The 12932-nt window shown below is 47.6% G+C and overlaps 1 pseudogene; it reads right to left on the bottom strand.

The window, feature by feature from the left end:
• Positions 1–2191: 2191 nt before the first annotated feature.
• On the bottom strand, positions 2192–3376 carry LOC125553597 (annotated as a pseudogene).
• Between the last annotated feature and the right edge of the window lie 9556 nt (positions 3377–12932).

Here is a 12932-nt window from a genome sequence, read left to right as displayed (position 1 = left end):
TGGCACCCCTATATATAGTTGAGGAGAGGAGGGACTTCATACCTCAGCCTTGGCGCCTCCCTCTCTCCCCGTTACGTCTCTCTCGCGTAGTATAGGCGAAGCCCTGCTACTGTGACGCCCTGCATTCACCACCACGCCGTCGTGCTGCTGGATCTTCATCAACCTCTCCTTCCCCCTTGCTGGATCAAGAAGGAGGAGACGTCTCCCGTCCCGTACGTGTGTTGAATGCGGAGGTGCCGTCCGTTCGGCGCTTGGTCATCGGTGATTTGGATCACGTCGTGTTCGACTACATCATCACCGTTCTTTGAACGCTTCCGCACGCGATCTACAAAGGTATGTAGATGCATCTGATGACTCGTTGCTAGATGAACTCCTAGATGGATCTTGGTGAAACGAGTAGGAAAATTTTTGTTTTCTGCAACGTTCCCCAACAGAAACAAACTATGGTCCTAGTTGCGAGTCAAGAGTGGACTTGCAACAGGCACAAGTACACTGAACTACGATACAAGTTGTAAGTTGAGGGTACACTTGCAACTGGGACAACTAGAAAAACTACGATACAAGTTGCAAGTCGAGGGTGGACTAGAGACTGAGATGAAACAAACTACGAGTCTACTTGCGAGCCAAGAGTGGATTTCCATCCAGGACAGCTACACAAAACTATAATACTATTCGTGAGTCGAGGGTGGAATTGCAACTGCGACAATAACAAACTACGAGCCCAGTTGCGAGTCGAGTATAGATTTACAACTTCAATGAAATACAAAATACATGTCCATTGTTAGTCGATGGTGGACTTGCAATTGGGACAACTACGAGACCATTTGCAAGTGGAGGGTGGACTTGCAACTGGGACAATAACAAATTATGAACCCAGTTGCAAGTCGAGTGTAGATTTGCAACTGTATTGAAAAAAATACATGCCCATTGCTAGTTGAGGGTGGACTTACAAGACCATTTGCGAGTGAAGGGTGGACTATACAAATTCTCCACCAGATCAAAATGCATAGCGAAAACGAAAAAAAGAGAAACGGGTCACGCCCCTCAAACAACAACATATATGGACTCGTGTAAAAAGAATCACAAGAACAAGCCAACACAAAACAAAATGGGGCGAAGAGGACGCGCGACAAAAAAACAAGCTGACATCAGTGCGCATGATCAAGTTTGTGCAAATCTTAAAGCAAACAAATCGTTCGGTTATGGAGTTAGATGAGACATCACAAAGATGAGATTTAGCAAATTCGAAAGGAAAAAAATCTCTTCTCTAGCTACCCAATTGAACCAAAATAAATAAAGACAGATAATAGAAAGATACGTAGCCCTAAAAAAGCCCACTAAAAACAGAAAATGGCCCACTAAAAAAGTCACATCAGCCATCACTGCTTCACAAGGGGCAAACAAAAAATACGACACGATGACAACAGCACAACTCAGGAGCACGTATATCTAACAGAATATGAGTTAAATGAGACATTGTTAACTCCCATCTAAGTGAGAATTAACAAAACCAATTTGAAATAGGACCCCTAGATCGCGATGAAAACGTCCCAACAAAAGATACAAACATGAGCAGACCGATAAGTAGACACAATACACACAACACGGGACACACGCGACAAAACAACCCGACAAAGATTTGCACGACATTTAAATTGAATTGATAACATAGTGAAAAAATGAAGATTTAAAAACAAATAAATAAAAATAAAAAAGGAAAAAGAAAAAGAAATGAAAAAAGAGAGAAAATATAAATAAAAAACAAATGGGAGTGGAAAATCACTTACTTTCACTCCACCCTTTTCACTTCCAACCCACTCCTCACGTGAAGGAGTGTAGCAAAAAAAAACAGCAACGTGAGAAAATGAATGAGCACATCTCGAGAGAAAATAGGGACAACTCTCTCTGACTGTTCTCTTAGCATGGTACTTTTTTTTTGAGAAATTCCAACCACGGTACATGGAAGCCCACAACTGAGACAAACAGAAAAAAAACCACAAACATGTCAAACGGTGCAGACCAGCCCGAGACAAAACAGAAAAAAGCCCACAAACAAGACGACCCGCCCCAATCTCGCGTGGAGATACAGGCACGTCAACGCGACGTGCACGAGCGTGCCAGGAATGATCACTTTGCACGAGTTTTAAAGATATATATAATCTGACGGCTCTGGACTTAAATATGACATCTTTAAATATCATCTAGATCTGAGTTAGCAATTCCCAGAACCAAAAGAATGTCGCAGCCAGAAGTTCCAAACGACGCATCCGACACGGCATCCAGGTTCCCAAGTCCCAACAACCCAAGCAAGCAGGCGTGGAATAAGGGTTACTCGCTGCCGCCATCGTGGCTCTCGCCGACGAACTCGGCGATGCGTGTCATGAGGTTGCGCGCGTCATCGAATCCATGGAAGAGGAAGAACGCGTGAATGCCGTCCGGGTACTCCAACGCCTCACGTCCTTGCCGCTGTCCTTCAGCATCTCGCAGTACCGCCTCTGCCAGTCCTGCAGCGGGTCATAGCCGCCGATGACGAGCAGCACCGGCGGGAAGGCCGGGCTGTCCACGCCAGCGGCTGCCCCAGGGGAGGTGAAGCACGCGGCCTCGTGAGTGCGGTCAGCGCCGTCCGGGAGGAACGCGCGCCACATCCAGTCGGTGCGGGCGACGGACACGATCGGCGCGCCGTCAAGGCGGAGCTCGGAGGGCGTGCGCTCCTCGCCGCCGAAGAAGGGCTGGATGGCTATGACGCCGGCGAGACGGACGTTCTTGAACGCAGGCACATCCGCGGCGTAGCGCCTGGCGACGTGGTGCGCGATGTTGCCGCCCGCGCTGTCCCCGGCGAGGAAGCAGCGGGAGCCTGGAGCGGGACGTCCGCCGGGTGGTTATCCGGGTCGTCGAGGAAGCGGAGCGCGGCGAGGCCGTCGTCGTAGGGCGCGGGGAACCGGTGCTCCGGGGCGCGGCGGTAGTCGACGGAGAGCACGGCCGCGGAGGCGTACCTCGCGATGCGCCGGCACGCGGCGTCGTAGGCCAGCGACGCCGCGGAGAGGAACGCGAACCCGCCGCCGTGGAAGAAAACGATCACGGGGAGAGGCGCTCCCTTGGCGTCGCCGGGTCTCGCTGGGTGGAAGAGGCGGGCGCGAATGCGGAGGGTCGGGTCGATGACGACGTCGCGGGAGGCGACGCCGCGGCACGGGGAGGAGAAGGCCGGGACGCGCGGGTCTAGGAGGGAGAGCACGCGGCGGTTCACGGTGCCGTCGGCGCGGCGGGTGGCGTCGGCGACGTAGTCCACGGCCCTGAGGGATAGACGCATGATGCGCGACATCGGCGGCTTCGGCCTACTCCCCGGCGGGGGCTCCTCTGCCATTGTCGTGGCGCGCGCGTCCTCCCGCGGTTCTCGAAGTGTAGTTGCGTTGCTGCCGGGTTTGAGTAGGATTTATAGTGGTTGGGTAACGGGTACTCTCTGCCTCTGGTGGAGACTTTTTTTTGAACTCTCTCTGGTCGAGACTTGTTTGAGAGTGTGGCTAATCTACTCTGCAGTGATAATGAGGTTATTACTTAACTAGGTTAGGTGTGTTGACGAAGTTTTCTGTGATTTCTTATGTCCGGGCAGATAGAAAGGCAACTTTCAGCGAGCCTGTGGCCATCACATCCTAATGTTAGGGATGTTAGGAGGTTGAACGAAAATTGCTATTAGAGCCCGATCTAATCTACTCCGAGAGGAACAATAAGTTCAAAAATGAGAGCACATATGTGTTAGGTATCTGAAAATTTTCTTTAGTTTGAGTCAACCTGAATTTGATTCGGCGTTTATCTTTATTAGTCAATTATTTTAGGACCACAAAAACCGAGCCGGGCAAAACCTATCCAGTTATGATGCTTCAACCCGTTAGTTCTGACCCCCATGACCCCCTCTTCTTCCCCACGCCCTCTTCTTCTTCTGCATAGGGCATATCGCCCAGTCGGCAGTCACGGCCATACAAGAGAAAGGCAGAGATTAAATTGTGATACCGATGGTTGTAATTTACTTATTATACTATGCAATACTTTTGTTTATTTTCAGTGTAAGTTGTTTACTTGGAGCTCTATAATTAAATATTCTCAAGTGCACACACTTTTTTACATTGAACAACTATTATGGGCTAGCAAAAACAAGCACCTTACATTCGGTAATATCACTTGCGACACCAAATAAAACCACCAAAATACCCGCAAGAAATTAAAAAATATATAAATTAGACACAAAACGGCAACCATCATGAACAAAAAAATTGAAGAAACAAAGTAGAAGAAACTCACACGTATAGAACATCCTGACGAAAACTTAAAAACTTGATACTGATTTAGAAAAGTAATCATTCACCAGAAAATCATTAAACTCAACATTGGACATGCAAAAAATCATTGAAAATGAATTTGATTAAAGTTCAACATTTAAATAATATACGTACAAAAATAATAAATAATAGATGGTCAAACGTTGCTGAAATATCAACTAAATCAGATCTTGAATGGTCAAATAACTATTTTTAGGGTATTGTCATAATAACTTAACACCACACTAACTAGGGATAACGAAAACATCAAGAACTCGGATATCAATTCATCATTCAGGCGGCCAAACAGATCTTTAATATAGTTATGCTCCATAAGCGTCTCTGACCTTTCTCTTTTTTTCCGGAACGAGAAACAATGCTCGCGTGGCCATGCGTACCAGCACAATGAACAACCAGACCGATTCGTAGAAAAAGGCGCCCTGCTTGCCATCACCCACCCACACCATCGTCACGGAAGAGAAGAGGTTCCTAGCTATCATGGTGATTGCATGGTAGCTCCATGCCAACCCAATGGCGCTTCGGGTGACACCAAGCGTACTAGAGCAATCTAAGGCATAGTGCACGTCGGAACCTTTCGTGGTCTTGCAATGCTAGGCCACCCAGGTTGAGCGGGGAGCAGATATTCTTCCATGCCACCTTGCATTTGCCATAAGAGAGCTCATTTATGATGCGCCCAAAGGAAACAACACATAATCTTGCTGATCCCTTGAAGAATTCCTTTTGGCGCCCGCAGAAAGGTTTAGAGCAAAGGTTGGCATGGCGTCGACTACAGAACGCACGGGCATATGTCACCTCACCAACCAATGTCCTTTGCAACGAAGACCTAACTGATTTAATAATATAAGTTGAAAAAAACACTGCATGCCTGTAGTACTAGAACGTACGCATCACATCGATGGGATGAGAAACCTTGTACTCATTGACGCTTTGGGGGATGCATGAGGCTGTAAAGCATGTGGCTGGGCATAACGGCGCGACACATTGGGCACTTTTTGGCTCTGTGCAGCCACGGCGTAAGGCATGAGCGGTGGAAAGCGTGGGAGCAACCAGGCAGCCTCACAGCGTCTTCATCCTCCACCAGGTCCGACAGGCAGATACAACACTCCGCCATATCCTCGATGACCGTGACCTTGATATTAAGAGATATGTCAATGTCGTAGCGACCAGCCTGGTCACCGAGGCTACGAATGTTGGGGAACCTAGTAATTTCAAAAGAATTCCTACGCACACGCAAGATCATGGTGATGCATAGCAATGAGAGGGGAGAGTGTTGTCTACGTACCCTCGTAGACCGACAGCGGAAGCGTTACGACAACGCAGTTGATGTAGTCGTACGTCTTCACGGCCCGACCGATCAAGCACCGAAACTACGTCACCTCCGAGTTTTAGCACACGTTCAGCTCGATGACGATCCCCGGACTCCGATCCAGCAAAGTGTCGGGGAAGAGTTCCGTCAGCACGATGGCGTGGTGACGATCTTGATGTTCTATCGTCGCAGGGCTTCGCCTAAGCGCCGTTACAATATTATCGAGGAGTATCGTGGAAGGGGGCACCGCACACGGCTAAGAAAACGATCACGAGGATCAACTTGTGTGTCTAGAGGTGCCCCCTGCTTCCGTATATAAAGGAGCAAAGGGGGGGTGCGGCCGGCCCTACCGGGAGTAGGACTCCCCACCTTTCCCTAGTTGGATTAGGACTTGGGGGGGAGGAGAGGGAAGAAAGGAAAGGGGGGCGTCGCCCCCCCCCCTCCTTGTCCAATTCGTACTTGGGGGGGAGGGGCGCGCGGCAGCCCCTAGGACTCCTCTCCTCTTCCTCCACTAGGCCCATTAAGGCCCATTAGGTTACCGGGGGGTTCCGGTAACCTCCCGGTACTCCGGTAAAATGCCGGTTTCACCCGAAACACTTCCGATGTCCAAACATAGGCTTCCAATATATCAATCTTTATGTCTCGACCATTTTGAGACTCCTCGTCATGTCCGTGATCATATCCGGGACTCCGAACAAACTTCGGTTCATCAAAATATATAAACTCATAATGAAACTGTCATCGTAACGTTAAGTGTGCGGACCCTACGGGTTCGAGAACAATGTAGACATGACCGAGACACGTCTCCGGTCAATAACCAATAGCGTAACCTGGATGCTCATATTGGCTCCTACATATTCTACGAAGATCTTTATCGGTCAGACCGCATAACAACATACGTTGTTCCCTTTGTCATCGGTATGTTACTTGCCCAAGATTCGATCGTCGGTATCTCAATACCTAGTTCAATCTCGTTACCGGCAAGTCTCTTTACTCGTTCCGTAATACATCATCTCGCAACTAACTCATTATTTGCAATGCTTGGAAGGCTTATGTGATGTGCATTACCGAGAGGGCCCAGAGATACCTCTCCGACAATCGGAGTGACAAATCCTAATCTCGAAATACGCCAACCCAACATGTACCTTTGGAGATACCTGTAGAGCTCCTTTATAATCACCCAGTTACGTTGTGGCGTTTGGTAGCACACAAAGTGTTCCTCTGGCAAACGGGAGTTGCATAATCTCATAGTCATAGGAACATGTATAAGTCATGAAGAAAGCAATAGCAACATACTAAACGATCGGGTGCTAAGCTAATGGAATGGGTCATGTCAATCACATCATTCTCCTAATGATGTGATCCCGTTAATCAAATGACAACACATGTCTATGGTTAGGAAACATAACCATCTTTGATTAACGAGCTAGTCAAGTAGAGGCACACTAGTGACGTTTAGTTTGTCTATGTTCACACAAGTATTATGTTTCCGGATAATACAATTCTAGCATGAATAATAAACATTTATCATGATATAAGGAAATAAATAATAACTTTATTATTGCCTCTAGGGCATATTTCCTTCAGTCTCCCACTTGCACTAGAGTCAATAATCTAGTTCACATCACCATGTGATTTAACACTAATAGTTCACATCTTTATGTGATTAGTTCACATCTTCATGTGACTAACACCCAAAGGGTTTACTAGAGTCAATAATCTAGTTCACATCGCTATGTGATTAACACCCAAAGAGTGATCATGTTTTGCTTGTGAGAGAAATTTAGTCAACGGGTCTGCCATATTCAGATCCGTATGTATTTTGCAAATTTCTATGTCAACAATGCTCTGCACGAAGCTACTCTAGCTAATTGCTCCCACTTTCAATATGTATCCATATTGAAGACTTAGAGTCATCTGGATCAGTGTCAAAACTTGCATCGACGTAACCCTTTATGACGAACCTTTTTGTCACCTCCATAATCGAGAAACGTATCCTTATTCCACTAAGGATAATTTTTACCAATGTCTAGTGATCTACTCCTAGATCACTACTGTACTCCCTTGCCAAAATCAGTGTAGGGTATACAATAGGTCTGGTACACAGCATGGCATACTTTATAGAACCTATGATTGAGGCATAGGGAATGACTTTCACTCTCTTTATATCTTCTGCCGTGGTCGGGTTTTGAGTCTTACTCAACTTCACACATTGTTACACAGGCAAGAACTCTTTCTTTGACTGTTCCATTTTGAACTACTTCAAAATCTTGTCAAGGTATGTACTCATTGAAAAAACTTATCAAACGTCTTGATCTATCTCTATAGGTCTTGATGCTCAATATGTAAGCAGCTTCACCGAGGTCTTTCTTTGAAAAACTACTTTCAAATACTCTTTTATGCTCAGAATAATTCTACATTATTTCCGATCAACAATATGTCATTCACATATACTTATCAGAAATGTTGTAGTGCTCCCACTCACTTTTTTGTAAATACAGGCTTCACCGCAAGTCTGTATAAAACTATATGCTTTGATCTACTTATCAAAGCGTATATTCCAACTCCGAGATGCTTGCACCTGTCCATAGATGGATCGCTGGAGCTTGCATATTTTGTTAACACCTTTAGGATCAACAAAACCTTCTAGTTGCATCGTATACAACTCTTCTTTAATAAATCCATTAAGGAATGCAGTTTTGTTTATCCATTTGCCAGATTTCATAAAATGCGGCAATTGCTAACATGATTCGGACAGACTTAAGCATCGCTACGAGTGAGAAAATTTCATCGTAGTCAACACCTTGAACTTTGTCAAAAACCTTTTTCGACAAGTCTAGCTTTGTAGATAGTAACACTACTATCAACGTCTGTCTTCCTCTTGAAGATCTATTTATTCTCAATTGTTTGCCGATCATTGGGCAAGTCAACCAAAGTCCACACTTTGTTCTCATACATGGATCCCATCTCAGCTTTCATGGCCTCAAACCATTTCGCGGAATCTGGGCTCATCATCGCTTCCTCATAGTTCGTAGGTTTGTCATGGTCAAGTAACATGACCTCCAGAATAGGATTACTGTACCACTCTGGTGCAGATCTCACTCTGGTTTACCTATGAGGTTCGGTAGTAACTTGATCTGAAGTTACATGATCATCATCATTAGCTTCCTCACTAATTGATGTAGTAGTCACAGGAACAGATTTCTGTGATGAACTACTTTCCAATAAGGGAGAAGGTACAGTTACCTCATCAAGTTCTACTTTCCTCCCACTCACTTCTTTCGAGAGAAACTCCTTCTCTAGAAAGGATCCATTCTTAGCAACGAATGTCTTGCCTTCGGATCTGTGATAGAAGGTGTACCCAACAGTCTCCTTTGGGTATCCTATGAAGACATATTTCTCCGATTTGGGTTTGAGCTTATCAGGATGAAACTTTTTCATATAAGCATCACAACCCAAAACCTTAAGAAACGACAACTTTGGTTTCTTGCCAAACCATAGTTCAGATTGTGTCGTCTCAACGGATTTAGATGGTGCCCTTTTTAACGTGAATGCAGTTGTCTCTAATGCATAACCCCAAAACGATAGTGGTAGATCGGTAAGAGACATCATAGATTGCACTATATCCAATAAAGTACGGTTATGACGATCGGACACACCATTATGCTGTGGTGTTCCAGGTGGCATGAGTTTGTGAAACTATTCCACATTGTTTTAATTGAAGACCAAAACTCGTAACTCAAATATTTGTCTCCGCGATCAGATCGTAGAAACCTTATTTTCTTGTTACGATGATTTTCCACTTCACCCTGAAATTATTTGAACTTTTCAAATGTTTCAGACTTATGTTTTGTCAAGTAGATATACCCATATCTGCTCAAATCATCTATGAAGGTCAGAAAATAACGATACCCGCCGCGAGCTTCAACATTCATCAGACCACATACATCTGTATGTATGATCTCCAACAAATCTGTTGCTCTCTCCATAGTACCGGAGAACGGCGTTTTAGTCATCTTTCCCATGAGGCACGGCTCGCAAGTACCAAGTGATTCATAATCAAGTGGTTCCAAAAGTCCATCAGTATGGAGTTTCTTCATGCGCTTTACACCGATATGACCTAAACGGCAGTGCCACAAATAAGTTGCACTATCATTATTTACTTTGTATCTTTTGGCTTCAATATTATGAATATGTGTAACACTATGATCGAGATCCAACGAACTATTTTCATTGGGTGTATGACCATCGAAGGTTTTATTCATGTAAACAGAACAACAATTATTCTCTAACTTTAATGAATAACCGTTGTCGGTGTCAAAACCGGCGGATCTCGGGTAGGGGGTCCCGAACTGCGCGTCTAGGCCGGATGGTAACAGGAGGCAAGGGACACGAAGTTTTACCCAGGTTCGGGCCCTCTTGATGGAGGTAAAACCCTACGTCATGCTTGATTAGTATTGATGATATGGGTAGTACAAGAGTAGATCTACCACGAGATCGGAGAGGCTAAACCCTAGAAGCTAGCCTATGGTATGATTATTATTCTGTATGTTGTCCTACGGACTAAGACCCTCCGGTTTATATAGACACTGGAAAGGGTTAGGGTTACACAAAGTCGGTTACAATGGTAGGAGATCCACATATCCGTATCGCCAAGCTTGCCTTCCACGCCAAGGAAAGTCCCTCCAGGACACGGGACGAAGTCTTCAATCTTGTATCTTCATAGTCCAGGAGTCTGGCTGAAGGTATAGTCCGGCCATCCGGACACCCCCTAATCCAGGACTCCCTCAGTAGCCCCTGAACCAGGCTTCAATGACGACGAGTCCGGCGCGCAGATTGTCTTCGGCATTGCAAGGCGGGTTCCTCCTCCAAGTACTTCATAGAAGATTTTGAACACAAAGATAGTGTCCGGCTCTGCAAAATAAGTTTCCACATATTGCCATAGAGAGAATAATATTTACACAAATCTAATCTGCTGACGTATTCCATAGTGTGACATCGCACCACGGCCAAGCCTTTATTCGAATCGTTTTATTGTCCCACCTCAGCGTGTCATGCGAGGCGGTTTCCTTGGCACGTCTTGTTAAAGCAGAGATCGTGTCCCCTTATTCCGGGATTCTCATCAATACGAGCGTGGGTAACCCAACTGCGCCATTGATTACGGCGCTTGGAGATAAGCGAGTTTTACCAGGCTGGTGGGGACACGTAGTTGCGTCCACCCATATAAGGGAATAAGGATCCACCTTTTCACCTATGCCTTCTTCCTCCTTTGCCTATCCATTTCCGCGCACTCGAGCTCCAGCGCCCAAGTCCGCACTCCCCACCTCAACCTTCTCCAGCCATGTCCGGAGCGGGAGGCAAGTGGATGGTCTCCTCCGTCATGGAGGGACACATCAAAAAACTAAGGAAGGTCGGATACTTGTCTAACGACATCGCGTACTGGCTTCCCGAAGAGGGGCAGCTCCTCCCCACCCCAAGACCCCATGAGAGGGTAGTGTTCCTTCCCCACTTCCTCCGCGGACTGGGCTTTCCTATCCACCCATTCGTCCGGGGACTCATGTTCTACTACGGCCTGGATTTCCATGATTTGGCCCCGAAATTCATCCTCAACATCTCGGCGTTTATCGTCGTGTGCGAGGCTTTCCTCCGCATCCGCCCCCATTTCGGCCTATGGCTCAAGACTTTCAATGTCAAGCCGAAGGTGGTGCGTGGAAACCAGGCGGAGTGCGGAGGCACCATGGTGGGCAAGATGCCCAACGTCTTATGGCTCGAGGGCTCCTTTGTGGAGACCCTAAAGGGGTGGCAATCGGGGTGGTTTTACATCACCGAGCCGCGCGACCCTGAGTGGGTCGCAGCCCCCGAGTTCCGGTCCGGACCCCCAACGCGGCTCACGTCCTAGAAAGAGGCGGGCCTGTCATGGGGCAGCAAAGGAGAGGTGACTGGACTGCAAACATGCATCCAAACCCTGGTGAACAAGCAGCTCAAGATTGTCAACGTAGTCCGGGTTATGCTCATCCGTCGGATCCTCCCGTGTCAACAACGGGCCTTCAATCTGTGGGAGTTCAACCCGGCACAGCACCGAACTCTGAGAAGGCTCTTCGACACGACGTACGAAGATGCCTGGAAGGTGTTTTTCAAGGGCGCCGAGGCTACCGCATCCGCTACCGAGGATCGCGGATTCAACGCGCAGCGTCACGCTAGCGCGGTAAGTTGTTTGTACCTTTTACAGGGTATTAGTTTTTTATAATTTAACTCTATGCGGGATCTAAGCTCCCTTACCTTTGACAGGATTGGCAGGCGAAGTCCGGACAGATCGATTGTCTGGCTCCTTTGCCCGAAGACCCAGCCGATGCCCGCTTGGCGAAGCTGCTGGTTCCGGCACCCTATGTGGTGCCGGAGAAGAAGGCCACGAAGAAGGCCACGGGGACTCGAAAAAGTGCCCGGCGCGAGGAGGTGTCGGGTTCATCATCCGACGGCTCCAAGGCGCATTCCTCCCGTGAAGACGAGGAGGAGGAAGAAGAGACCTCTCCCCCTCCAGCGGGGGGAGAGAAGAAAAGTAAGGCCGCCCTCACTGGGGAGGCCGAAGGGTCCAAGAAGGGGAAAACCCTTCCTCCGGACTACTCCACCAACGCCGACGACGGCGGAGAGGAGTGGCCGCTTAGGGCCAAGCCCCTGGCGAAATCGTAAGTATCCGGATACCAGAGTAATTCATAGTATTCCTTTATTGCACAGCTTTCCCTTATGTCGAATATGATTATGCAGCCCACCCAAAGACCGGCTCGACGCGTCGTCGAGCGGTTCACTGGACTCGTCGGATGTGAATTCGCTTCCGATGGCTACCTCCCCCCGCCCTACGGACGACGCCGAAGTGTTGTCCCAAATGGCTCCAAGCCAGGAGGAGGTGGTCCTGGAGGCGCCGCAAGGCGACCTCCCGGACTCCAGGAGTAAAGGGGATAAAACCCCCCAGGGCTCCAAGTCCGGCTCTAGGCCGGACACCGCTCCAGAACCTTCAAAGGTTCCAGAGTCCGGCGGGCGACCTCCTTCCAAGAGGAGCAAGCCCACCGTACCGGTGACCCCCGTCCAACCGGAGGCGCCGGACAATCTGTTGGAGGTGCTCAAAGGCACCTCCATCGACGAGGAGCACGGCACCATTATGAGTGCGGTGGTCCAGAAGGTTAAGTCCGCCAAGAGCGGACTGACTGAAGCTTGTGCTAGCCTTTTAATAGGCTTTGACGTAAGTAAAGAATGTGTAAATAATATTACCGCATAGACAGTAGCCCATGATGCTCTGTTTG

The sequence above is a fragment of the Triticum urartu genome, chromosome 4 (genome assembly GCF_003073215.2).
Source record: "Triticum urartu cultivar G1812 chromosome 4, Tu2.1, whole genome shotgun sequence".
In the NCBI taxonomy this organism is placed as follows: domain Eukaryota; kingdom Viridiplantae; phylum Streptophyta; class Magnoliopsida; order Poales; family Poaceae; genus Triticum; species Triticum urartu.
The sequence above is the reverse complement of the archived record's forward strand: the minus strand, read 5'-3'. Positions and strand labels throughout refer to the sequence as shown.